The 25,943-nt window shown below is 35.8% G+C and overlaps 1 pseudogene; it reads left to right on the top strand.

The window, feature by feature from the left end:
• LOC124961236 (melanoma inhibitory activity protein 2-like) overlaps positions 1–25,943 on the top strand; it is a 152,389-nt pseudogene that overhangs the window by 20,705 nt on the left and 105,741 nt on the right.

Below are 25,943 nucleotides of genomic sequence, written 5' to 3'. Positions count from 1 at the left end.
TTCCATGTGTTTCATGTGAATAGAAAAATAACTTGATCAGTGAAGTGGCTATGCTAGAAATAAATCAGTTTCAAGACAGCTGAAACTATTCTGTTAACTCAGGTCTGGTCGCTGATGGTTGGTATAGATATCACAACCTTTAGGCAAAAATATCTGTGTGCTTGTAAAACTAAGTCAATGTGTTTAGAGTCATCCAAATGGATCTGCACAGGGATGAAGGAGAGCAAGTATCATTAATTCAAAATATGTGCATTGGGTATCTGGGTGTCTGCCATATGCTTATCCCTGGACTGAGGACTGAATCTAGAGTCAGGAACACATGAACTACAGTCAGAGTCTGTGTCTGTCTGTCTGTCTCTGTTTCTTTCAGGGCAGTAACTACCTCATACATATCATCTCATTCCCAATCATAAAATATAATCCACTTTCACATTCATTTTGAAAGGTTTGCTTTTCTTAATACTTGAGAAGAATTATTTAGCTCTGTTTAAAAGTTACAGAAGTTATTGGTTAAGAAAACTCAATAACTCATCTAAAAGTTAATAGGGTAGTGAGAGGCATTTTTTGTCGTAGAAATTACACTTCCATGTTCTTCCTCTGGGAATCTAGCAGAAAAATCACCTGACACAGCTGTGAGAAGTGTGTAAGGTCACTTCTTCCTATTGACCTTCCCCACTCCCTGCTTGAGTCAGGGCATTCTATCAGCATTTGCCTTGGCTGCCCATTATAATGGCAATGAGGTATTCATACTATAGACGGACCTAGATTTAATTTTCCACCAAATTTCCAAATTCTTCTCATTTACCCAAATTCTACTGAGGAAGTTACTGTCCATTATGGTCTTTAATGACCTCCTCCTTTTGCTACTCACACTTTTGTTAATCCCCTCCCACACTGTTTGTGTCTCTAGTAAGTTATGGCAAAAGTTATGACATGCTGCTTCTGAGGTTAGGTTACCAAAAGCTGAGATTTTGGAAATGGGGTTGTCTATTTTGGGGTGACATGGGGGAGATCATATCATGGATAACCTTAGGGAGATGGTATCCGTGTGGCCAAGAACTGAAGCCTGCTGCCATTCACCAAGTGAATGAAGCTGACCATTAAGTCCTTGGATGACTACAGCCTTGGCCCATAGCTTAATGGAGGCATCAGGGGAGGTGTTGAGCCAGAACCACCGGGAAGGCTGTTGTTTTATGCTGCTAAATGTTGGGGATAATTTGTTATGTAGCAGTAGATAACTAGTATACTTAGGCAAGTTTCAAACTTCAACACCAGGGATTCCCAAGGTATTTCCTGATTATAGCTGTTCATCACTATCTGCAAACTGTTCTACATTCCCTTGCCTCTTGCCTTCTTGTCTTTTTTCAAAAGCATGACTGCTAAGATAACTTCCATTTCTACTTACTGAACAATGACTATGTGCCAGGTATTGTCCTAAGCAATTTACAAATGTCATAGGAAGTAGTTATTATTATCCCCATTTCAAATGAAGAGTTTAAGACTTGGAGACATTTAGTACAATTTCATCCAAAAAAAAAAAAAAAAAACAGTTGGTAATTGAGCCAAATGATTTTAACTGCAGTTGCATCTACTGAATAGTATACTAAGTAAAACTGTCAGCTATGCTTGCTCTCCCCAAATTTTTAGTATTTGAGACAGGGAAAATATAAATGGAGAAAATTCACCATATGTAAAGCTTATGCACAGACAGGGGAGGAGGCCTAGAAGTGAGAATCTTGATGTAATCCATCATTTGAACATTTAGTTCATGATTAAATGGTGCCCTTCCCACCCTCTTTGTCATTGTGTGTTTCTAGATTAGAGAAATAAATTCTGCACAAGGCTTTTTTAAATTGTGGAAAAAAAAGCTAAAAACCAACATTTCTACCTTTTGCAGTGAAGTTTTTGTTATAAAAATCAATTTAAAAAATCTGGAGAAAGTCAATTCACTTTTGAGTATGTGTATCTAAACCCTAAATCAATCTAAATCAATCTAACCAAAAAAAAAAAAAAAAAAAAAAAACAACTCAATACCAAATTAGAAAATGACAGATCATTATTTATTCTGGGATTTCAAGGATCATTCAACATTAAGAAATCCACTCATAGAGCTCTCCTATTATTAAAAGATATTAGGACAAAAAGTGTAAAATACTTTAGAAAATTGAAAACAAAATGTGCTACAACAGTGGCTCTTTTTCTGGAGTTCTGCAATATCAGAATTACTTCCATAAAGTTATTAACGTGTTACTTGTCTTTTTCACTTTCAGTCTCCTGAGAGTATGCAGTAGATTTTCCTAAAGGTTGCAAGATTTGATACAACCTGGGATGGACCGGAGAAGGAGACATGAGAATATAGTCACCCTCCAGTAAGTTTAATATTTAAGCAAAAGTGTAAAATGGAGTCATTTGGGTTGGGGGTGTGGTTCTGTGGTAGAGTGCTCGCCTAACATTCACCAGGTCTTTGGCTGATCCATAGTATTTCCAGAAAAACTTCCCTATCCCCAAATAAAACAAATCAAAACAACAACAAAAATCCCTCAAAAATAAACAAACAAAACCCTCAAATAGTATGCTGATTTTAAGTCCTTTTGGTATAAACCAAGAAGTGGGCTACAGTGACCTGGACACGTCAGTGTTTATAGCAGCTCAATTCAAAATAGCTAAACTATGGAACCAACCTAGGTGCCCTTAAATATGTGAATGAATAAAGAAAATGTGCTACATATACATAGTGGAATATCACTCAACCTTAAAGAATGAATTTTTGGCATTTGCCAGTAAATTGATGGAGCTGGAGAATATCATGCTAAGTGAAATAAGTCAATCCCAGAAAAACAAAGGCCAAATGTTTTCTCTGATATGTATATGCTAATTCACAATAAGGCGGGGGACGCTAGGGAAGAACAGAGTTACTTTAGATGAGGTAGAGGGGAGTTAGGGGAGGGGAGGGGATATGGGATAGGAATAACATACATTATTACCTTATGTACATATATGACTGCATGACTAATGTGATTCTACAACATGCACAATCAGAAAAAGGAGAAATTGTACCCCATTAATGTATTATATATCAAAGTGCATAAATACTTTCTACTCTCATGTATAACTAATTAGAACAAAAAAATTAAAAAAAAAAAACAAACCCTTTGGGATACATCACAAGTTTTAGGAGTGAAAAGAAATAATGTGAAAATGGAAGCTATATAAGATAGAAATTAATTTCCACTTTAATTATGTACATAGTTTATTTTAAAAGATAGAGTAGAAAAGAACACCATTTATACAATCAACAAATATATGAAAAATGATATCTCTAGCAATTAGAGAAATGCAAATCAAAACTACTCTGAGATTTCATCTCCAGTCAGAATGGCAGTTATCAAGAATACAAGCAACAGCAAATGTTAGCAAGGATGTGGAGAAAAAGGTACATTCTCATACATTGTTTGTGGGACTGTAGATTGGTGGAACCATTATGGAAAGCAGTATGGATATTTCTCAGAAAACTTGGAATGCAACCACCATTAGACCTAGCTATCCCACTCCTCTGTTTATACCCAAAGGACTTAAAATCAGCATATTGATGATTACAGGTGGCACACACCTTTAATCCCAGTGGTTCAGGAGGCTGAGGCAGGAGGATCAAGAGTTCAAACCCAGCCTCAGCAATGGTGAGACATTAAGTAACTCAGTGAGATGCTGTCTCTAACAAAAATACAAAATAGAGCTGGGGATGTGGCTCAGTGGTCAAGTGCCACTGAGTTCAATCCCTGGTACCTGCCCCCCACACAAAAAAATGAGCATACTACAGTGACATAGTCATATCAATGTTTATAGCAGCTCAATTCACAATAGCTAAACTATGGAACCAACCTAGATGCACTTCAACAGAGAACTGCATAAAGAAAATGTGGTATATATACACAATTGAATATTACTCAGCCTTAAAGAAAAATGAAATTATGACATTTGAAGGTAAATGGTGGAGTTGGAGAATATCATGCTAAGTAAAATAAGCCAAACCTCAAAAACCAAAGACCAAATGTACTCTCTGATATGCAGATGCTAATTTATAAGTGGTGACAGGGTTAGGGAAGAATAGAGGTACTTTGGATTAGGTAGAGGGGAAGGAAGTGAGGGTAGGAGGGCATGGAGGTAAGGATGGTAAGAATGTCTGATACATTCTACTATACATTCTACATGGAGTAGAATGAGTTCTACTCCATGTATGTATGATAGGACAAAATGCATTCTACTATCATGTATAACTAATTAGAACAAATAAAAAAGAACTTCATTTATAACCAGAATAATAATAAAGAAAAGAAACCTAACAAGAAATGTGTAAACCTACATAAGGAAAATCTATGATGTTCTAGAAAGACACAAATGTGGGTGTGGACAAATGCAACTTTATGAAGAATGCCATTTCCCTAAGTTTTCTTTCTGTTTTTTTTTGTTTTTGTTTTTGTTTTTGGGGGTGGGGAGAAGGATTTTGTTTGTTTGTTTCTGGTACTGGGGATTGAACCTAGGGTCACTTAACCACTGAACCACACCCCAGCCCTTTTTATTTTTATTTTTTTTTAATTTTTCATTTTTTATTATATATTTTTATTGTAAATAATATATATAATATAAATATATATAACTTACTTTTGAGTTTTGTAGGAGCTCACACTGAGAATTTGCCTTGAGTCTTAGAGGATATTTTGGACTTTGGACTTGGACCTTTGGGCAATGCTAAAACTGTTAAGACTATGTGAACTCTTTTTTTTTTAAATTTTTATTGTAAACAAATGGGGTACATGTTGTTTCTCTGTTTGTACATGGAGTCAAGGCATACCATTTATGTAAGCATAAATTTACATAAGTTAATGTTGTTTGATTCATTCTGTTATTTTTTGCCTTCCCCCCCACCCCTCCCACCCCTTTTTTCCCTCTATACAGTCTTTCCTTCCTCCATTCTTGCCCCCCTCCCTAACCCTAACTCTAACCCTAACACTAATCCCTCCCTCCCCCCATTATGTGTCATCATCCACTTATCAGTGAGATCATTCGTCCTTTGGTTTTTTGAGATTGGCTTATCTCACTTAGCATGATATTCTCCAATTTCATCCATTTGCCTGCAAATGCCATAATTTTATCATTCTTTATGGCTGAGTAATATTCCATTGTATATCCTTTTTATTTTTTATTTTGATACAGGGTCTCATGCAATTGCCAAGGACCTCACTAAGTTGCTGAGACTGGCTTTGAACTTGTGATCCTTCTCCCTCAGCCTCCCAAGCTGCTGGGATAACAGGCATGTGCCACCATACCTGATTCACCTAAGTGTTTTTTATAAATTTAACACATTCCATTTAAAATGCCCAAAGTGTCCTTTTATAGTGCTAGGCAGTAGGTTCAAAAGTTGATGTAGAAAAATAACTAGAATGAACCTATAATGAAGAGAATATAGTGAGAGATCAGATAGGGCTCTGTGGGCCTAGACTTATCAGATATTAAAACTCACTGAAATCAACACAGTGAGGTGCAGACAATCCAGATGCAGATGACTCCAGTCCAGATGATGCCTTCGCCCCAATTTGTTATCTGTGTTAGGATCTCATCATCCAGTTCCTAGCATAGCACCCCACTAAATTCAAATGATAGTATTCCATATTTTTTCTTCATTCTTTTACTCTCAATTTTTCTAGTATAATTGATCACAGGCATATTTTTAAACAAGACCTTTTTGTTGTATTTTGCTTTTAATTAAATGTATTTCACTCAACAGTTACATCTTTCCTTTCCCTTGGTTTCAGTCCTAATTAACTCATCCTGATTGCTTTTCTTTGAATCCTGTCATGTTCTCAAAATCTGGCTTTGGGTTTGAGTTGATGCAAGAAGCATTAAGCTGCAACAGGTCATACAGGAAAACAAAAGAAATCTCAACCTCTCTGAACTTCAGTTTCTGTATTTGTGAAATGGGGATAAAATGAACCCCAACCTAATAGAGTATTATGAGGATTAAGCAAATTATGTAAGAATTGTTTGGGTGATTACATTCTACACCATTGCTCACCTTACCAAGAGGTGGGAAGGTATGCTAGGTAAGATACAGGCCCTGGGGCCAGAACTCCTGCCTTGGATGCTAGCTAACCTACTCAGCCCTTGTGGGCTCTTATGCAACTGAAATGCCCTGTGCTTGAGATTCCCTAGTTGTAGAGAGGAAGATAACAATGCTTCATCTGCTAGTTGTCATGACCACATGAGTTATCATTTACATTAAATGCTAAGAATAGAACCTGGCACTGATGAATGTTCTCTAGGGGCTAATAAGCTATTATTATCTTCCACCCATCTTATTCTCCAACATTGTGAGTGTAGAGTATTGGTTTCCCAACATCACTTCTGATTTGTGGGGATGGCGTTTCAGGGACCCAAGGACTTCACTCTCCTTCATAATCAAAGGTAACTAAGAACCAACCAAGACAAAAGGAAATTGGCAGCAGCTTCCTGGTTTGATTTTGCTGTTTATGCAGCTGCTTAAAGGGACAAATTTCAAGAACTTAATTCAAAATGGAAAAGACTGATTTTATGTCATCTAGACTTTAAGAAATATCTTATATGACTCCCCTTTTCGGCCTGTGTTGAGAACTGACAGAAGTTACCAAACATTAATATTAAGTTGCTCTTTCCTAGTGCATTCTTCAGCACTTGAACAGGAAGAGATAAAGTGTAGGACATCACATGAATAAATAAGATAACAGAACTATATGGCTATTTTATGCAAGTTCTAGATCTGATTTTTTAAATTTAATTTTTTGTTCTTATTAGGTATACATGACAGTAGAATGCATTTTGACACATCATACATAAATGGAGTATAACTTCTTATTCTTCTGTTTGTATATGATATAGAGTTACACTGGTCATGTAATTATATATGCTAATAGGGTAACAATGTCCGATTCATTCTACAGTAATTCCTACTCCCATATTCTCTCCCCTATGTCTAATCCAAAGTATCTTTTTCCCTATGAACTCCCTCCCCTCTGCATTGTGAATTAGCATTCACATATCAGAGAACACATTAGGCCTTTGGTTCTTTAGGATCAGTAGGCCTGATATTCTTATAAAAATCATTAAATATATTCTTTCTTGAAGAAAATATTATCTATCTTGGAGAATGTAGCCAAGTTATAATGCTTTCTCTTCAGGTAGCAAATAAAGAAGTCTTATTAGAGAGATTGTTTACAGAGGAATTTCTTTCTCATGATAATAAAGATAAATTGATAAGGAAAGGGAGCAAATACTCGATGTACTCCCTGTTTTCAAAGCTCGTTATCCATTTTAGAAATGACAAATATATGGAAGTACATGCTGATTATTGTGGAAAAATTAAAATCAAACTGATAATGGTAGATTGAGGTTACCTTGCTATTTTAGGCTGAGAGGACAGGAGAGATCTGATGGAAGCTGTATATCCTTTCCCTAGCACACACTGAAACCCCAGTAGGTCAAAACTTGTTATATCTTGTATCATATACTGGGAGTCATAGCTTTTATTCCAATGAAACTTTTTCAGTTCTGTAGATACTTACCTGGGTCATCTTACCCCTAACTCACTTCATGTCCCAAAGTTTTCTTTCTCCTTGTCATTTGCCACCTCCTTTATGAGAACTGGTTTACATTTTTTTAAGTTATCCAGTCTCTTGACAAATTGATGTACCTCCTCTCTCTACTCTGGTTTTTGTTTTTTAAACTTGTTTGAAATATGTCATATCTCAGAGCCCATGTTCTACCTGCTTGAATCTGTGTCTTGTGAGTTGCAACTCAGACCAACACAAATATTTATTTTTGCTTTGTAATCAATTTGTGCCTCAGTTTCTCTTAAGGACTGACATTATGAAATATCTAAAACCATTCAGGCATGTTTTATGTGGGACACATCTGGAATCCCCTTTTTGGAGGTACTTCAGAGAATGCTCATGTATGCATCACTGAGGCTGACTGGAGTAGAGAATTTAGACATATGAAAGTGATATCCTGGTTTTAATAAATACCACACACTGGTTAAAAGAATATCAGATATTAACTTTGCATACAATATGATGGACTTCAGTTACAGGGGAAAAAAACCTGTCAATCAAGGAGCAAATGTCATGCTTGATAATATAGCAACTACAATTTAAGCCTCAAATTATTTTCCTTCCATCTGGCTCCTCCATTCCTAGCTTACTAAATCTCAAACAAAATCTGTAGTATAGTGAAATTTAAAATTTGAATTGATGAAAAACATTATGTGCCATCTCTTTTCATTGAGTTGGTTAGAATACAGTGCTCTCAAATTTCAGTCTGAGACCTTTCAATTAGTAACACTCTTGCTCTCAGTGAAAAACATTGAACCTTTGGAGTGAGGTCTAAGTAATGAGCCAGGAGAGACAACCTTTATCCCTCCACCCTGGACTATTGAGAAGACAGAGATCTCCCTGCTCTACAATGTACTGGATAATGAAAGAATGAAAATGTTCATTCAGACAAAATCTGTCTCCTTTTTTCCAAAGCAAAGTAGGCTAATTCTACTTCCTTTCCCAATGACAGATGCTCAAAAGACGGATGAGTAACCATCTCTAACAACTTTGCCTTAAGCTTAATTTCTCATATTCTCTTATCCTCATCCATGTTGTCACCACCCATTTCCCTAGTCACTTTGCTCACTCTTCTCCAAAGATGGCAGTGTTTCTGCTTGTTAACCCTGAAAATGCAATGCCCAGAATGGAAAATACCAGGCATGTTCTGACCATTTCCAGGCATGGCAGAAGCACATCCCCACCTCCTCCAGATATTAAGTGGTCAATGAGGAGGGTCTAAGAATATTTTACTATGCATAACTTTGCAGAGTCTAAGTGTGACATATGCCCCTTATTATGAAATTTAAGTTGCCTATGGGATATCAAATACCTCTCACTAAGTACAACCAACATTTCATATATTCTCTCCTAATTGTTTCCCTAGGCATTGATTTTTTTAAAATTAAAATTTGGATTTTTTTCATCTAGTTTTGTATTCAAGAGAATTTTACATTTCAATGTAGGTTTTCTCCACATCTTCAAAATTCTTTGAAATTCTCTTTTTGAGTTATAGACTAAGTATGTTTTATGGGTCTTTCTCGATAACTTCTGTGATGCTGTGGATTGAACACATTCCTTGGGCATTCTCAGCATGTTGCTCTACCATTCAGCTACTACTTCCAGCCTTGGGTATATCTTATTTAACTGTCCCTCAAGGTTAAATGGGGGCATTTATCTTCCTATTGTTCTTGACATGATTGCACATAATTAATTTTAATTTAAAAAAAACTGATATATATTGAAGAAAATTTGTTTCTCTGCTTAATTTACTTTTTTAAGACTAGAATGATAAAATATTTTTCTATAATTTGAATAGCCATTTATGTTTTTGATAAGTTGTCAGTTTAAGCCTTTTTTTCTATTTTATGTGAAATCACAGTTTACAAGTGGTATAATTATTTTTACAGTAAGAGAACTAAAATTTATCATACTTGCTCCAGTGTTTATTTGCTTTTTGCTTGTATTTTTAAACATTAAAACTGATTTTTAACTAAAATTTATTTGCCAATTGTCCTTGAGATTCATTCTACTGCCTCTATGCTTTAAAAGTTTCCCCTGTTCTAACATTAGCTAAACATAAATTTCTATTTTACTTATTAACTTTTTGCAGTACTGGGGATTGAACTCAGGACTTCAGTTGTGCCAGGGAAGTGCTTTACCACTGAACTACATTCTTAGCCACCCCCCCTTTTTTGGGGGGGCAGGAGTTTACAGGGGATTGAACCCAGGGGAACTTTACCACTGAGCTATACTCCAGCCCTTTTTTAAAATTTTGTGAGAGAATCTCTCTGTTTTGCCTAGGATGGCCTTGAACTTGCAATCCTCCTGCCTCAGCCTCCCATGGCATTACAGGTATGCGCCACCTAGCTGGCTAAGCCTCTATTTTTGAGTAGCTATATTCATAGCTCTGCTGTAGAGCCCATCATGGTATTTGCATGATAATTACTTAGTTAAGTCTCCATCTTAATTACTGAGGACTCTGAATATCTCAATCAAAGAGACTATCTTTATCTTTACTCTCTAGTACAACAAGCTTGTGTAACTTCTAGTTGAAAGTTATATTCAATGAATAAATCAGTAGTGTAATGCATTATTTTTATCAGTGCAGAGAAGGAAGACCATGGGGAGAGAGGAAAGAGAATAAAGGGAGATATTGGAGAACTGACTAAGTTACATTGTTATATTGTGTGCATGTATGAATATGTAACAATCCCACTATTACATAGAATTATAACATACCAATAAAAATATGGAAAAATTATTCTGGTAATGACCTCTGAACTAGAAAGGAAGGTTGTGAACTTTTTAATTCTATTCTGCTACATAGGTAGACATTTGTGAAACCAATGATTTGTAGGTATCACATTTGTATAGATATTATGGAATATTTACTGTAGTCCATTGCTTTTATAACTGTTTTGCACTACTCTCTGTATTTAATTATGAAGGAAGCTGAAGATTTGTTTTTATCCATGTGCCAAATGATATGCCAATTGTCTTTACATATCTAAACTCTTTTAATGTTCACATCAACATGGCAAGGTAGGATATTTCCATTTTATCTCTCTTTCCCAAAAGACAGATAATTATCCAAAGTAGGGCTAATAAATTATCTGCCTTGCCCCAAAGGCCACTACTTCTGACTCTGCCTCAGTTTCCCCCATTCCCCTTGGCTACTAGTCTTTGGCCAACAACTGAACCATCTCTCAGATAGTAAGACAGAGGGTAGTATGCAATAATGGGTCCCAGGACAAGTCATATTCAACCTCTGGATAGTCAATATTCTGTCTGGAATTTACCTACACATTGTTCCAGGTTTCTCCAGTCTCACAGAAGGCACAGTGCCAATAGTAAACCCAAACATGTTATCAGGTGATAGCATACCAATGCAGGCCTATGTAATATTAAAAATTGTACCACTGTAGCAGGGAATACTGTTAATGGATGAAGTCACTAACATGGGGGTCACTGAGTACATGGTAATTCTCTGAACCTGCTATGCAATATTTCTGTGAACATAACACAGCCACATCACTGTTTATAGAAGCTCAATCTTTCAATATCCAAACTATGTAACTAACCTAGGTACTCTTTAACAGATGAAAGGGTAAAGAAAATGTGGTATATATACACAAGAGAATATTATTTAGCCTTAAAGAAGAATGAAATTATGACATTTAAGGAAGAGTGAAATTATAGCATTTTCGGGTAAACGGATGGAAATGGAGAATATCATTCTAAGCCAAATAAACCACTCCCAAAAGACCAAACACTGAATGTTTTCTCTGAAATTCAGATACTAATTCACAATAAGCACTGAGGGGATGGAGAAAAATAGAGGCACTTTGAATTAGGCAGAGTGGAGTGACAGGAGAGGAGAGGATATGGGGGGTGGAAGGATAGTAGAATGAATCAGACATTATTACACTCTGCACATATATGATTACATGACTGGTGTAATTCTACATTGTGCACAATCCAGAAAAAAGAGGTTATGCTCCATTTATGTATGATGTGTCAAAATGCATTCTACTGTCATGTGTAACTAATTACAACAAATAAAATCTATGCTAAAAAGTAAAGGCTATTTGTATTTCACCCAAAAAAGTACATTAGAAATATTTAATTAATGAATTAATTTTTGCTATAAATATGGCTATGGAATGAAGATTATTACAATCTTTAAGATTATTACAGGTTTTTTCAAGATGGCAGACTAGAGGGCGGCTGCATTTCACGTTGCTCCAGGACGCAGGATTCAAATGAGGAGATAGTGAGAGGCTTGGGACCAACTCAAAGCCGCCAGGTGAGTCTCTCCCTTTGGGGAGGCATCCCGGATGGGGCGGTAGCCCCAGAACGCAAGGAACTTTGTGAAGTAGAGTTGTTTGGTGAGACGCCCCTCCTCCCACAGGAGCGGTAAACACGGACAACCGGGATCATCGTAGAGGAGGTGGCTCAGCACAGCGCTTGGACTTGGAGCAACCACTGGGACTCCGGGCAGCTGAGTGAGGAGGAGCTGTGTGGCGAGCTGTTTGAACTCAGAACAAGCGCTCCTGAACACCGGGAGGTTGCCCGGAGGAAGAGGAGGAGAGGAGCGCGGCGGGTCGCTTGGTCTAGGAGTGACTGCATCAGAGCCACAGGCGGTTGCCAGAGGAGGAGGCTAGTGGTGAGTGGAATGGACTAAAAGTGACCGCTCCTGAACACTGGTGGCCTGCCTGGAGGAGGAGCATGGTGGGTCACTTGGTCTCGAAGCCACCGCTCCTGAACACCTGGGGGGCTACCCGAGGAGGAGGAGGAGGAACAGGGTGGGTCACTTGGACTCAGTGTGACTGCCTAGGGCTATGGGCGGTTGGCTGGAGGAGGAGACACGAAGTGAGTTGATTGGACTCTTCGTGACTGCGTCGGAAACCGGGCCGCTGTCCGGAGGAGGAGGTGTGTAGCGGGTCTCTGGGTCTCAGAGCTATTGTACGGGGCTCCAGGTGGCGGCTCAGAGGAGGGGCCACATAGCCAGATGATTAGGTGCAGAGCAGGGTCCCAGGAGCTAGGTGGCTTCTTGCTGGAAGAGCCATAGAGAGACACGCCTAGGGGCGGAGCGAAGTTTCCAGGACTGGGGGCAGATTCTCTGGGAGAGGCAGCCTAAGGAGACTCGCCTGCAAAGGGTGAGGCTCCCAGGCTCAGGAGGTAGGTCCGGGCCCCTGGGAATGTTGCAGAGGAAGACAGCCCAGCACAGGTGGTAGTTGTAGATTGAGGGGAACCTCTAAGAGGGCAACTGACCAGTGAGACGTCCCCACTGAGTGAGTCTTCCCTGCCGGGGGAGGTTTTCCCACAGGGACGGTAAAACCAGAGACACAGGCACAAACAGGCCTTGCCTCAGCCCACAGCCTAGTTCCCCATTGGATGACCATTGGTCAACAAGAGGATGCACATCTGCCCACTAGCAGGGAATATACAACACCTGAGGGTCACCACCCCTAGAGAGGCAACTTCTTCGTGGAGCTCCCCATTATCAACTTCCTCCAAGATTTCAGGCTACTGAAGGATAAGAGGGGATATACTAGCAATCTTCAGGGACATTATAAGTCGATAGAGGAAATCTGCAATATCTTAATGACCCACTGATTCCTGAACAATATGAGAAAACAAGGGAAGAAAATGCCCCAAACAAATCTAGATGTTACATCAATAAAATCCAATGACAGCATGGCAGAAGAAATGACAGAAAGGGAGTTCAGAATGTACATAATTAAAATGATTAGGGAAGCAAACGATGAGATGAAACAGCAAATGCAGGCATTGAATGATCTCACCAATCAACAGTTAACAGAGCAAACACAGGAAGCAAAAGATCATTCCGATAAAGAGTTAGCGATATTGAAAAAAAACCAAACAGAAATCCTTGAAATGAAGGAAACAATAAACCAAATTAAGAACTCCATAGAAAGCATAACCAATAGGATAGAACACCTGGAAGCCAGAACTTCAGATATTGAAGACAAAATATTTAACCTCAAAAACAAAGTTGACCAAACAGAGAAGATGGTAAGAAATCATGAACAGAATCTGCAAGAACTATGGGATATCATGAAAAGGCCAAATTTGAGAATTATTGGGATTGAGGAAGACTTAGAGAAACAAACCAAAGGAATGAACAATCTAGTCAATGAAATAATATCAGAAAATTTCCCAAATCTGAAGAATGAAATGGAAAATCAAGTCCAAGAGGCTTCTAGGACTCCAAATACACAAAATTACAACAGACCAACACCAAGGCACATTATAATGAAAATACCTAATATACAAAATAAAGACAGAATTTTAAGGCTGTGAGAGAAAGAATCAAATTACATTCAGGGGGAAACCAATACGGATATCAGCAGATTTTTCAATTCAGAACCTAAAAGCTAGAAGGGCCTGGAACAATATTTTTCAAGCTCTGAAAGAAAATGGATGCCAACCAAGAATCTTATACCCAGCAAAACTTACCTTCAAATTTGACGATGAAATAAAATCATTCCACGATAAACAAATGCTAAAATAATTTACAAAAAGAAAGCCAGCATTACAGAACATTCTCAGCAAATTATTTCATGAGGAAGAGATAAAAAACAAAGAATCAAATCAGCAAAGGGAGGAATTATCCTAAAGGAACTGTCAAATAAAGGAGGAAACAAGATGTGTCAAAAATTTTAAATATGAACCAAATGACCAGGAATACAAATCATATTTCAATAATATCCCTGAATGTTAATGGCCTGAATTCATCAATGAAAAGGCATAGACTGGCAGATTGGATTAAAAAGAAAGATCCAACAATATGTTGCCTGCAAGAGACTCACCTCATAGAAAGAGATACCCATAGACTACAGGTGAAAGGATAGGGAAAAACATACCATGCACATGGACTCAGCAAAAAAGCTGGAGTATCCATCCTCATTTCAGATAATGTGGACTTTAAGCCAATGTTAGTCAGAAGGGATAAAGACGGACATTTCATACTACTTAAGGGAAGCATAAATCAGCAAGATATAACAATCATAAATATCTATGCCGCAAACAGTGGCTCATCCATGTATGTTAAAGAAATCCTTGTCAATTTTAGAAACCTAATAGACCAAAACACAATAATACTAGGTGATTTTAACATGCCTCTCTCACCACTGGACAGATCTTCCAAACAAAAATTGAACAAAGAAACCATAGATCTCAATAACACAATCAATAATTTAGACTTAACAGACATTTATAGAATATACCATCTAACCAAGAGCGAATACACTTTCTTCACAGCAGCACATGGATCCTTCTCTAAAACAGACCATATATTATGCCACAAAGCTAATGTCAGCAAATACAAGAAGATAGAGACACTACCTTGTATTCTATCAGATCATAATGGATTGAAGTTAGAAATAAATGAAAGAGTAAAAAACAGAAACTACTCCAACACCTGGAGATTAAACAATATGCTATTATATGATGAATGGATAACAGAAGATATTAGGAAGGAAATTAAAAAATTCTTAGAGGTAAATGAGAACAAAGACACATCATATCAAAATCTCTGGGACACTATGAAAGCAGTACTTAGAGGAAGATTTATTTCATGGAGTGCATTTAATAAAAGAAGTAAAAGTCAAAAAATAAATGACTTAACACTACAGCTCAAAGCTCTAGAAAAAGAAGAACAGACCAACACCAAAAGTAGTAAAAGACAGGAAATAGTTAAACTGAGAGCTGAAATCAACGAAATTGAAACAAAAGAAACAATACAAAAAATTGACAAAATAAATAGTTGGTTCTTTGAAAAAATAAACAAAATTGATAAACCTTTAGCCACACTAACAAAGAGAAGACGAGAGAAAACCCGAAATTACTAAAATTCGGAAAGAACAAGAAAATATCACAACAGACACGACTGAAATACAAAACATAATTAGAAGCTATTTTGAAAACTTATACTCCAACAAAATAGAAAATTTCGAAGGCATCAACAGGTTTCTAGAGACATATGAATTGCCTAAACTGAACGAGGAGGACATACACAATTTAAATAGACCAATTTCAAGTAATGAAATAGAAGAAGTCATCAAAAGCCTACCAACAAAGAAAAGTCCAGGATCAGATGGGTTCTCAGCCGAGTTCTACAAAACCTTTAAAGAAGAGCTCATTCCAATACTTCTCAAAGTATTCCATAAAATAGAAGAGGAGGGAACCCTCCCAAACTCATTCTATGAAGCCAATATTACCCTGATACCTAAACAGACAGAGACACATCGAGGAAAGAAAATTTCAGACCAATATCCTTAATGAACATAGACGCAAAAATTCTCAACAAAATTTTAGCAAATTGCATACAAAAACATATTAAAAAGATAGTGCACCATGATCAAGTGGGTTTCATCCCAGGGATGCAAGATTGGTTCAACATCAGGAAATCAATAATTGTAAATCACCATATCAATAGACTTAAAGTCAAGAATCACATGATTATTTCAATAGATGCAGAAAAAGCATTTGATAAAATACAGCACCCCTTCATGCTCAAAACGCTAGAAAAAATAGGGATAGTGGGAACATTCCTTAATATTGTAAAGGCCATCTACGCTAAGCCCATGGCTAATATCATTCTAAATGGTGAAAAACTGAAAGCATTCCCTCTAAAACCTGGAACAAGGCAGGGATGCCCTCTTTCACCACTTCTATTCAATATCATCCTTGAAACTCTAGCCAGAGCAATTGGACAGACCAAAGAAATTAAAGGGATATGAATAGGAAAAGAAGAACTCAAACTATCCCTATTTGCAGATGATATGATTGTACACTTAGAGGAACCAGGAAATTCCACCAGAAAACTTTTAGATCTCATAAATGAATTCAGTAAAGTAGCGGGATATAAGATCAATGCACATAAATCTAAGGCATTTTTTACATAAGCGATGAATCTTCAGAAAGAGAAATTAGGAAAACTACCCCATTCACAATAGCTTCGAATAAAATAAAATACTTGGGAATCAATCTCACAAAAGAGGTGAAAGACCTCTACAATGAGAACTACAGAACACTAAAGAAAGAAATTAAAGAAAACCTTAGAAGATGGAAAGATCTCCCATGTTCCTGGATAGGCAGAATTAATATTGTCAAAATGGCCATACTACCTAAAGTGCTATACAGATTCAATGCAATTCCAATTAAAATCCCAATGATGTACCTTACAGAAATAGAGCAAGAAATTATAAAATTCATCTGGAAGAATAAAAAACCCAGAATAGCTAAAGCAATCCTTGGCAGAGAGAGTGAAGCAGGGGCTATCGCAATACCAGATCTTCAACTCTACTACAAAGCAAACAAAAACGGCATGGTATTGGTACCAAAATAGACAGGTAGATAAATGGTACAGAATAGAGGACACGGACACAAACCCAAATAAATACAATTTTCTCATACTAGACACAGGTGCCAAAAATATGCAATGGACAAAAGATAGCCTCTTCAACAAATGGTGCTGGGAGAATTGGAATTCCATATGCAACAGAATGAAACTAAACCCATATCTCTCACCATGCACGAAACTCAACTCAAAATGGATTAAGGACCTCGGAATCAGACCAGAGACCTTGCATCTTATAGAAGAAAAAGTAGGTCCAGAGCTTCACCATGTCGGCTTAGGACCAGACTTCCTCAACAGGACTCCCATAGCACAAGAAATAAAAGCAAGAATTAATAACTGGGATAGATTCAAACTAAAAAGCTTTCTCTCAGCAAAGGAACCTATCAGCAATGCGAAGAAAGAGCCTACAGAGTGGGAGAAAATCTTTGCCAATCATACTTCAGATAGAGCACTAATCTCCAGAATCTATTAAGAACTCAAAAAAACTCTACACCAAGAATGCAAATAATCCAATTGTCAAATGGGTTAAGGAAATGAATAGACACTTCACAGAAGAAGATCTACAAGCAATCAACAAACATATGGAAAAATGTTCAACATCTCTAGTAATAAGAGAAATGCAAATCAAAACCACCCTAAGATTCCATCTCACCCCAATTAGAATGGCAATTATCAAGAATACAAGCAACAACAGGTGTTGGCGAGGATGTGGGGAGAAAGGTACACTCAAACATTGCTGGTGGGGCTGCAAATTAGTGCAGCCCCTCTGGAAAGCTGCATGGAGATTCCTTAGAAAACTTGGAATGGAACCACCATTTGACCCAGCTATCCCACTCCTTGGCCTATACCCAAAGGACTTAAAATCAGCATATTACAGAGATACAGCCACATCAATGTTCATAGCTGCTCAGTTCACAATAGCCAGATTGTGGAACCAACCTAGATGTCCTTCAATTGATGAATGGATAAAGAAAATGTGGTATCTATATACAATGGAATATTACTCAGCCATAAAGAATGATAAAATTATGGCATTTGCAGGCAAATGGATGAAACTGGAGAATATCATGCTAAGTTAGATAAGCCAATCTCAAAAAACCAAAGGACGAATGATATCGCTAATAAGTGGATGATGACACATAATGGGGGGTGGGAGGGGTTAGTGTTGGGGTTGGAGTTGGGTTTAAGGAGGGTGGCAGGAATGGAGGAAGGAAGGACTGTATAGAGGGAGGGGAGGGTTTGGAGGGGTGGGGGAGAAGGGAAAAAAATGGCAGAATGAATCAAACAACATTGCCCTATGTAAATTTATGATTACACAAATGGTATGCCTTTACGCCATGGACAGGCAGAGAAACAACATGTATCCCATTTGTTTACAATAAAAAAAAGATTATTACAATGTTTAAAGTAACTAGAAAGCAAAAATTTCATTAAATGCAAAATAGTAATAGCCAGTACATTTTTATATGAGAAAATAATGCTTCCTACAACTGGCTATTTAACTATGTAGTGATATCTATTGGCCTAGAGTTAGTTACTCTCACTGCTGACTCTGCTTGATTGATAAAGATATTACCTTGTTTTTTGTATATGCTTCTATTTTGAAGTACTTCATATACCACAGCAAAAAATAAAAACAAAAATGAAACAAGGGCTCTTTGTGTGTGTGTGTGTGTGTGTGTGTGTGTGTCTTTTTTTAAATACTTTTTTTTCTAGTTCTCAATGGACCTTTATTTAATTAATTTATTTATTGATTGATTTATATGTGGTGCTGTGGATTGAACCCAGGGCCTCACACATGCCACGCAAGTGCTCTCCCACTGAGCCACAACCCCAGCCCAAAACAAGGGCTCTTAAAAAACTATTTCAATAGAGTTTATTGTTATGTTGTAATTACTACCTTTTGAAGAACACTTAATCATGCGATTGGAACTCCTATTAAAACAATTCTTGCTCATCCAACTAGAGTAAATTTATTCATATTTACCTGGAACTATCTCACATGGATATATGGATCTATGATTTTATTGGCATGTAGTACTGTTAGATGGAGCAGATTAAATAAAACATGCCCATTGCCAGTCTACTGAGTTTAATTTTAAACTTATCTGGTCTCCTCACTCTGCAAAGAGAGAAGAATCTATGGTCTTGAATGACATGAAGGATGCATGGATGTTTTTTCATAAATTAAAGATAGAACTAGAAAGCAAGTAAGGCCATGAATTTGCTCACAGGGAAATAATCAAAGATAAATGAAACAAATCTGCCCAAATGAAATATTTCTTTATATGTTTCATTTATATCATGTCTTTACAAGCAAACCAATGATATAATAAAAGTGCTAGTTTACCTGTGGAAAATAAAACACCGTATCTTCAAACATCCTCAAATGAGTGTGGGAACCATTAAAACTTTTGTTCTTTCAGGAGGACATATTGCTTGCAAAATATAGAAACTAAAAAAAAAAAAAAAAATTCAGTCTCTCTTTCTCTAGAAATACATTTTTGAATCATTTATCTTAAAAAATAAATAAAGCAAGACATTTTGGTTTATTTTTAATAGTTCTAAATTCTTTCTAACCTAGTGGACTGCTTCAATAATTAAGTTTTATATGGTAGATAAGTATATTAAACCCACATCTCAAATGAATATTTACTAAAGTATTAATTTATTTAAACATTTGTAAATTTAAATTTATTTATACTTTACACACTGTTATAAAGTTTTTGAGGTAGATTATTAAAAGCATTCATGATATATAACATAATACTAAAATAGAAACAAAACTATGGATCACAGTATAACAAAAATACAAAAAATAATGACACCCAATTAAGTAGATATACAATGTAGATAAGTAGATTAAGTAGATATACAATGTTATTAGTTAAGATGAATTTTTGTTAAATACATATCAAACCACAATAGAAGAATGATGTTCTTTCATATTCTTATCCCCTGCTTGAAAACAAGTTTAACTTTTCAAGAAAAGAAATATTTTCTACAATTTATTGAAAAACTGTTAAATGTGGCTTCATACAGGACAAAATTAGCCAGGAAAACACTCAAACAAATTATTTTGCTTTTTTATGTGGGTAAAGGGTCTAGCACATTAACATTTTCTGAAAGCAGTTCTATGGGTCAGTTGAAATGGAGAGAGACTCTGAAAACACATGAAGTCAGGACAGAGGTATTACTTAAAGTTTACTCCCAAATTCTGGCAAAGTAGAATGTGAAAAAAAAAAGTCTTAAACAGTACTCATGTTGTTCTTTTTTTTGTTTTTTTAATGGAAACAAGTGCACTAATATCACTGGATGACTTGAAAATATCCACAGGGAAGTGAAGAATTGTAGTGATCTGGGGCACAAGTGTAATATTTTCTCAAGTACTGGTTACAGGTTCTCTTAATAATCAGAGTAAGTAACTGTTATTCAGAGTAAGTATCTGAAAACCCTTCAGTTCCACCCTATCCAATGTTAAGAACAATTGTAGGATGAAATCTTAGAGTAGTTTTGATTTGCATTTCTCTAATTGCTACGATGGTGAATATTTTTTCATATGTTTATTGGTCAATTATATTTCTTCTTCTGTGAAGTCTGTTCAGTTTCTTAGCCCTATAATTGATTAATTGATTGTTTTTTTTTTTTTTTGGCATTAAGTTTTTTCAGTTCTTTACATATCCTGGAGACTACTGCTTTATCTGAGGTGCATGTGGTAAAGATTTTCTCCCATTTTGTAGACTCTCTCTTCATGTTATTGATTGTATTCTTTGGAATATTACTCAGTATTAAAGAAGAATGAAATTATAGCATTTGTAGCTAAATGGGTGGATCTAAAGAATATCATGTTAAGTGAAATAAGCTAATCCCTCCAAACCAAAGGGTGAGTGTTTTCTCTGACAAGAAGTTGTGGATCCATACTGGGTCAAAGGGTAGGGAAGAAAGAAGGAACTTTGGATTGTGCAGAGGGGAATAAGAGGAGGGGTGAGGCAGTGGGAATGGGAAGGACAATAGAATAAGACAGATGTTATTACCCTATATACATGTATGATTACACTACTGGTGTGACAGCATCATGTGCAGCCAGAGGAATGAAAAATTATGCTCCATTTGTGTACAATGTGTCAAAATGCATTCTACTATCATGTATAACTAATTAGAACAACATAAAAAAAGAAAATGCTAAATACCATGATTTATCAGTTCATGCTGCATATCATATTATCTGAAAACAGCTGATATTTTAAAATTTTAATGATAATTGAATTTCAACTAAACTTGGTTAGGTGCATATTAAAGAATTCTTAATTTTAAAAACATGTATAGTTTTCAGATGAGATTTTTTTATTAGAGAATTTTGAACAAAATGGCCTTAAGCTTCCCTTCAGCTTGATGACACTTTAAACAGGTTCCTTTCTGACTATAAACCCCTGACCTTTCTTTTCTTAGAGCATTTACTTTAGAAAATTCCCCATTGTAATTTTCCTGTTCTGATTTGAGATGTAAATCTTCTATAACCTGGTAATGTGAATCCAAAGGACCTTGGAGCTATCCTTCTGAAATGTAATCATCAAGAGAGATATCTCTCCTTTTCTCAGTCTCTGCCTGAGAGAAGATGGAAGTCTGAAGTCGATTAAGAAGGATTAGCAAGGAGAGGTGGATTAATCACATTGCCCAACCTCACCCTAACATCCACTGCACTTTCCTGCTAGCTCTGCCAGGGCTTAAACACTTTCCACCTTTTGTTTCAGGTGAGTAGAGTTTCCTCCCTTCCCATTTGCAATTATCTGGCATAAAATTTTCCTTGCCTGTTTAATGTACACTTTGTGCTTCTTTCTTGGCAACACACAGTAGAACATACACATATAATTAATTTTAAATACATGCATTTTCACATGTCCCAAGAAGAAGGAGCAAATTAAAATTAGGAATTGATTATTTAAAAGCATATTTCATCCATGCAAAAAATTATAAACAAACTGACAGAATTTCAAAAAATTTTAACAATGTGATTTCTAAAATAAAATGTTTTGCAAAGATCAGGAGGGCAGTGGAGGAGGTGTATCCTACTCTGCTCTGAAAGGCCTCGGGATTGTTGAGGAGACCCTGCATGAATGAAAATATATTGAACACTGAATTTAACTTTTACATGTATCCAAACAAGGAGAAGATATTTCCAGCACTTCTGTCAAAGAAAGCATGTATTGGAACCAATCATATAAGCTAAGAGAAAAATGGTGTAAGGAGTAGTAGAAAGAAAAAAGACTTAGAATATGAGTCTAATACAGAAATCAATTTCAAGTGGTGTTTATGGAGTGTTCAAGTGGAAATTTCATCTGTATTATTTTGTGTGGGCCTGATTTGAGCACTCATAATATCCTGCACAATCTCTGATGATGATAAACTTCAGTGTTTTCCCACATTTATTTTAAAACATACCAAAATTTCAAGTTAGAAGCTTGCATTATTATGAAGAGTAGCAGAAAAACCTAATTAGTCACTATTAATTGCATAAAGCAATATTCTCAATGTCTTCTAGGAAACATTGCTAATGGCATTTGAATGTCTAACTCGATTATTCAATATAAAAAGTATACATTTTAATCTACATTATGTATTTCTCAAAGGTAACACTGGTGATTCCTGTTTACAATGGCAGAATACATTTACTTCCTCTCACTCCTGAGGCTTCACAGCAATTACAATGAGGGAAAATATCAGTAAACACTCAAAATCATGGAGATGATGAAGAGGAGTCAGAAAAGGCAGAACAATTTCAGCAATCTAAGGAAGGGAGGAAAAGATTAGCTGGTTTCCAGCAGAAGTTAGAAACTAAGACATACATAAAGAGAGAAACTTACTGAATTTCAAAAGAGAAAGTTAGGCTCTTAAATGAGAGGAAGCAGTTACAAGGAAAGGTGGAAATGGATCCTGGGAGAGGGGTTAATTGAATGTGTATGTACAGAGCTGCCTTTGCCCATCTCACCCCAGATATCAGGGAGCTTAGAGTGTACTACAGAAGGATGCAAAATGTGGGACAAAGGAGGGATGATGCAGAAATACAGGAAAAGAGATACTTGGGAAAAAATAAAACAATTATTAACTCTAGAACCAGTTTTTTTTTCTTTTCAGTGCTCAGTAAGTCTCCCAACATTATCCAACTGTTTCCTTGTCAGACAAATATAAAATGGTGTGTGTAGGCAACAAACCTTGCCCATTCAAAGTTGGCTTGTGTGGGGCTTTATTCTTAAATAGAAAGGGACAACATAGGGTAAATATAGAAAATAAGGAGACTTAAGAGAAAAATACAATATGAAAAATATGAAAAACCATAAAAAGAAACAAAGAGGAGGGGAAGGATTTACTATCCAATGATAATGTAGGAACTAAGAAAGCTTCTCATTAATACACTTAGATGGATCTCTAAAATAAGGAAAACTGTTAAAGTGTCTAAGCTGAAACAATATAAACTGATGGTAAGCTTTGCGTCAGGAAGTCCAATTCCTTATTGTACAAAAAGGTAGCAGAAACTTATCAAAGACGAAAGGGAGAAAAGGAAGAGAAATATTTCCTAGGTGGCAAAGGAAATTAATAAACAAGGTATAAGTTTTGTAAAAATTATTTTAAAAAGTTAGTGAAAAGATAAGTTGTTAGACTTTCCTTGGTTGTTCCTTGAATTTCTTTCACAGTGCCCTGTCCCTTGGTATTCCTTGCCCTTCCTTTCACACCTTATGAAGTCCTAACTGTTATGACTGCTGAGAAATAGCTGTAGATTTGTTGTTAGAATAAAAGCAAATTGTTTATTATTCTATCTCAGATAATGTAACTGGCAGATAAATAATTTTAGTCCATAAAACTCACAGGAAATATTGGGTTGGTTCTATAAGAATCTCAATGAAGTGGGAATGAAATAAAAGAAGAAAAAAAAATCCAGCAAGTTAGAAACACTTGATTTTATTTATTTATTTATTTATTTATTTATTTATTTATTTATTTATTTTTACTTCATGGACATATACCAGAAATATGTCAAACTGTGTAAATTTTCTGTACGAAATTACATAAACCTTTTGGAATATTGCATAAACCCTTGCTAATTTTTTTTTAGGTTCCAATGTACAGAAGAGAGGAGAGGCATTTGGTGATGCTAATTTTTATTTTTATAATTGTTTGTAGTGTGCAACAACAAAAAAATCAAATGCTTTCCTCTTTTCACTTCTGCAAATTTTAGTGATGTGTGGGTTAAGTTCGCTTTGTGTATAATCACAAAAGAAACAGTTCACAGAGACACAAGACTAGTGTTTGTGACTGATATTTCTTTTTTTTTTTTGGCAAAGTACTTTTAACTGTTAGAAATTTAATTTACGAAGCATATCTAATGAACAGAGTTGTTTTCATACTTTTATATAGTGCTTCATATATGATGAAACCAGCAAACTTCTGCCAAACTCCAATCAAATATTTTATTTTGTCTTTTGAAGCAATGCCTTTTAGCCCTTTACCTTATGCTAAAGCGATCCTTTGATATTTAAATCAGAAAGCTGAGATTGGAAAAACTTACCACTTAGACATTAACTCCTTAAATGTTCCACAGTCATTGACAGTTAAATGCATTTCTTATCAAGATGATATAAGCAGATAATGGTATCTTTAAGCTGACACAGGTGTCTGTAATATTATCTCAATTTATAGATATTAACTGAAATAATTTTCTTCCCATTCACCATAAGAATAATGAAATGCTATAAATAAAAATATTAACAAGAAAAATTATATTGAAATTTTCAAATTACCTGAGATACATATAAAATATTAACTCCACCAAGACTCATCTGAAAATTATTATAATAAAAAGGAAAGGGTGTTGCAAAGACCATCATATTCTGTGCTATCTTCCTTGTAAAGATGTTTAATTTATTTTGTATAACAGCATCTTAGTAAGGTGTCTTGTGATTCCTTCACCTTACATAACTGGAATTGCTGAGAGTCAGAAAATTGTTCTCTAGAGTCTTACTACAGCAAGGTAAATTGTATGCTTGCCAAAGCAGAATGTTATTTTGTACAAACTAATAGTTTTCAACTTGCTACACAGAAGGTGAGGATACTTGATATTCTGTTGCTGCAACAGACTCAAAAGATGGTAACACTATATTTTGCTCTGTGTTGCAACTCAAATCATTACCTTTGCATTTAAATATAAAAATAACATCAAGTTCATGAAAGTTTATTTGCTTGAAATTCCTATGCATTTGGGCTAAATAATAAAGGTTGTCAACAGTAACATTCTGTCAAGTTTTACATAATACTTTTGAGTTTCAAAGTGACTTCCTAAACTCCTATCATAGTTATAGATATCTGATATCCAAATATCATTAAAAGTATAATTGGTTTAAGATTCATAGAAGTCATAAATATATTCAAAAGATTCTCAGTTAAGAAATCATTCTCCAGATTTTCTGATATTATTTCAGAAAATGTCCCAAATCTGAAGAATGAAATGGAAAACCAAATAAAAGAGGCTTATAGGACTCCAAATATAAAAAATTACAACAGACCCACACCAAGGCACATTATTATAAAAATATCTAACATAAAAAATAAAGACAGAATTTTAAAGGCTGTGAGAGAAAAGAATCAAATTACATCAGGGGGAAACCAATAACAATATCAGCAGATTTTTCAATCCAGACCCTAAAAGCTAAAAGGTCCTGGAACAATACTTAACAAGCCCTGAAAGAAAAAGGATGCCAACCAAGAATCTTATACCCAGCAAAACTTACTTTCAGATTTGATGATGAAATGCAATCCTTCCATGATAAATAAAAGCTAAAAGAATTTACAAAAAGAAAGCCAGCATTACAGAACATTCTCAGCAAAATATTCCATGAGGAAGAGATGAAAAACAATGATGCAAATCAGCAACGGGAGGCACT

This window comes from Sciurus carolinensis, chromosome 12, assembly GCF_902686445.1.
Source record: "Sciurus carolinensis chromosome 12, mSciCar1.2, whole genome shotgun sequence".
In the NCBI taxonomy this organism is placed as follows: domain Eukaryota; kingdom Metazoa; phylum Chordata; class Mammalia; order Rodentia; family Sciuridae; genus Sciurus; species Sciurus carolinensis.
Note: the sequence above shows the minus strand (reverse complement) of the source record. Positions and strands in the feature narration are given on the sequence as shown.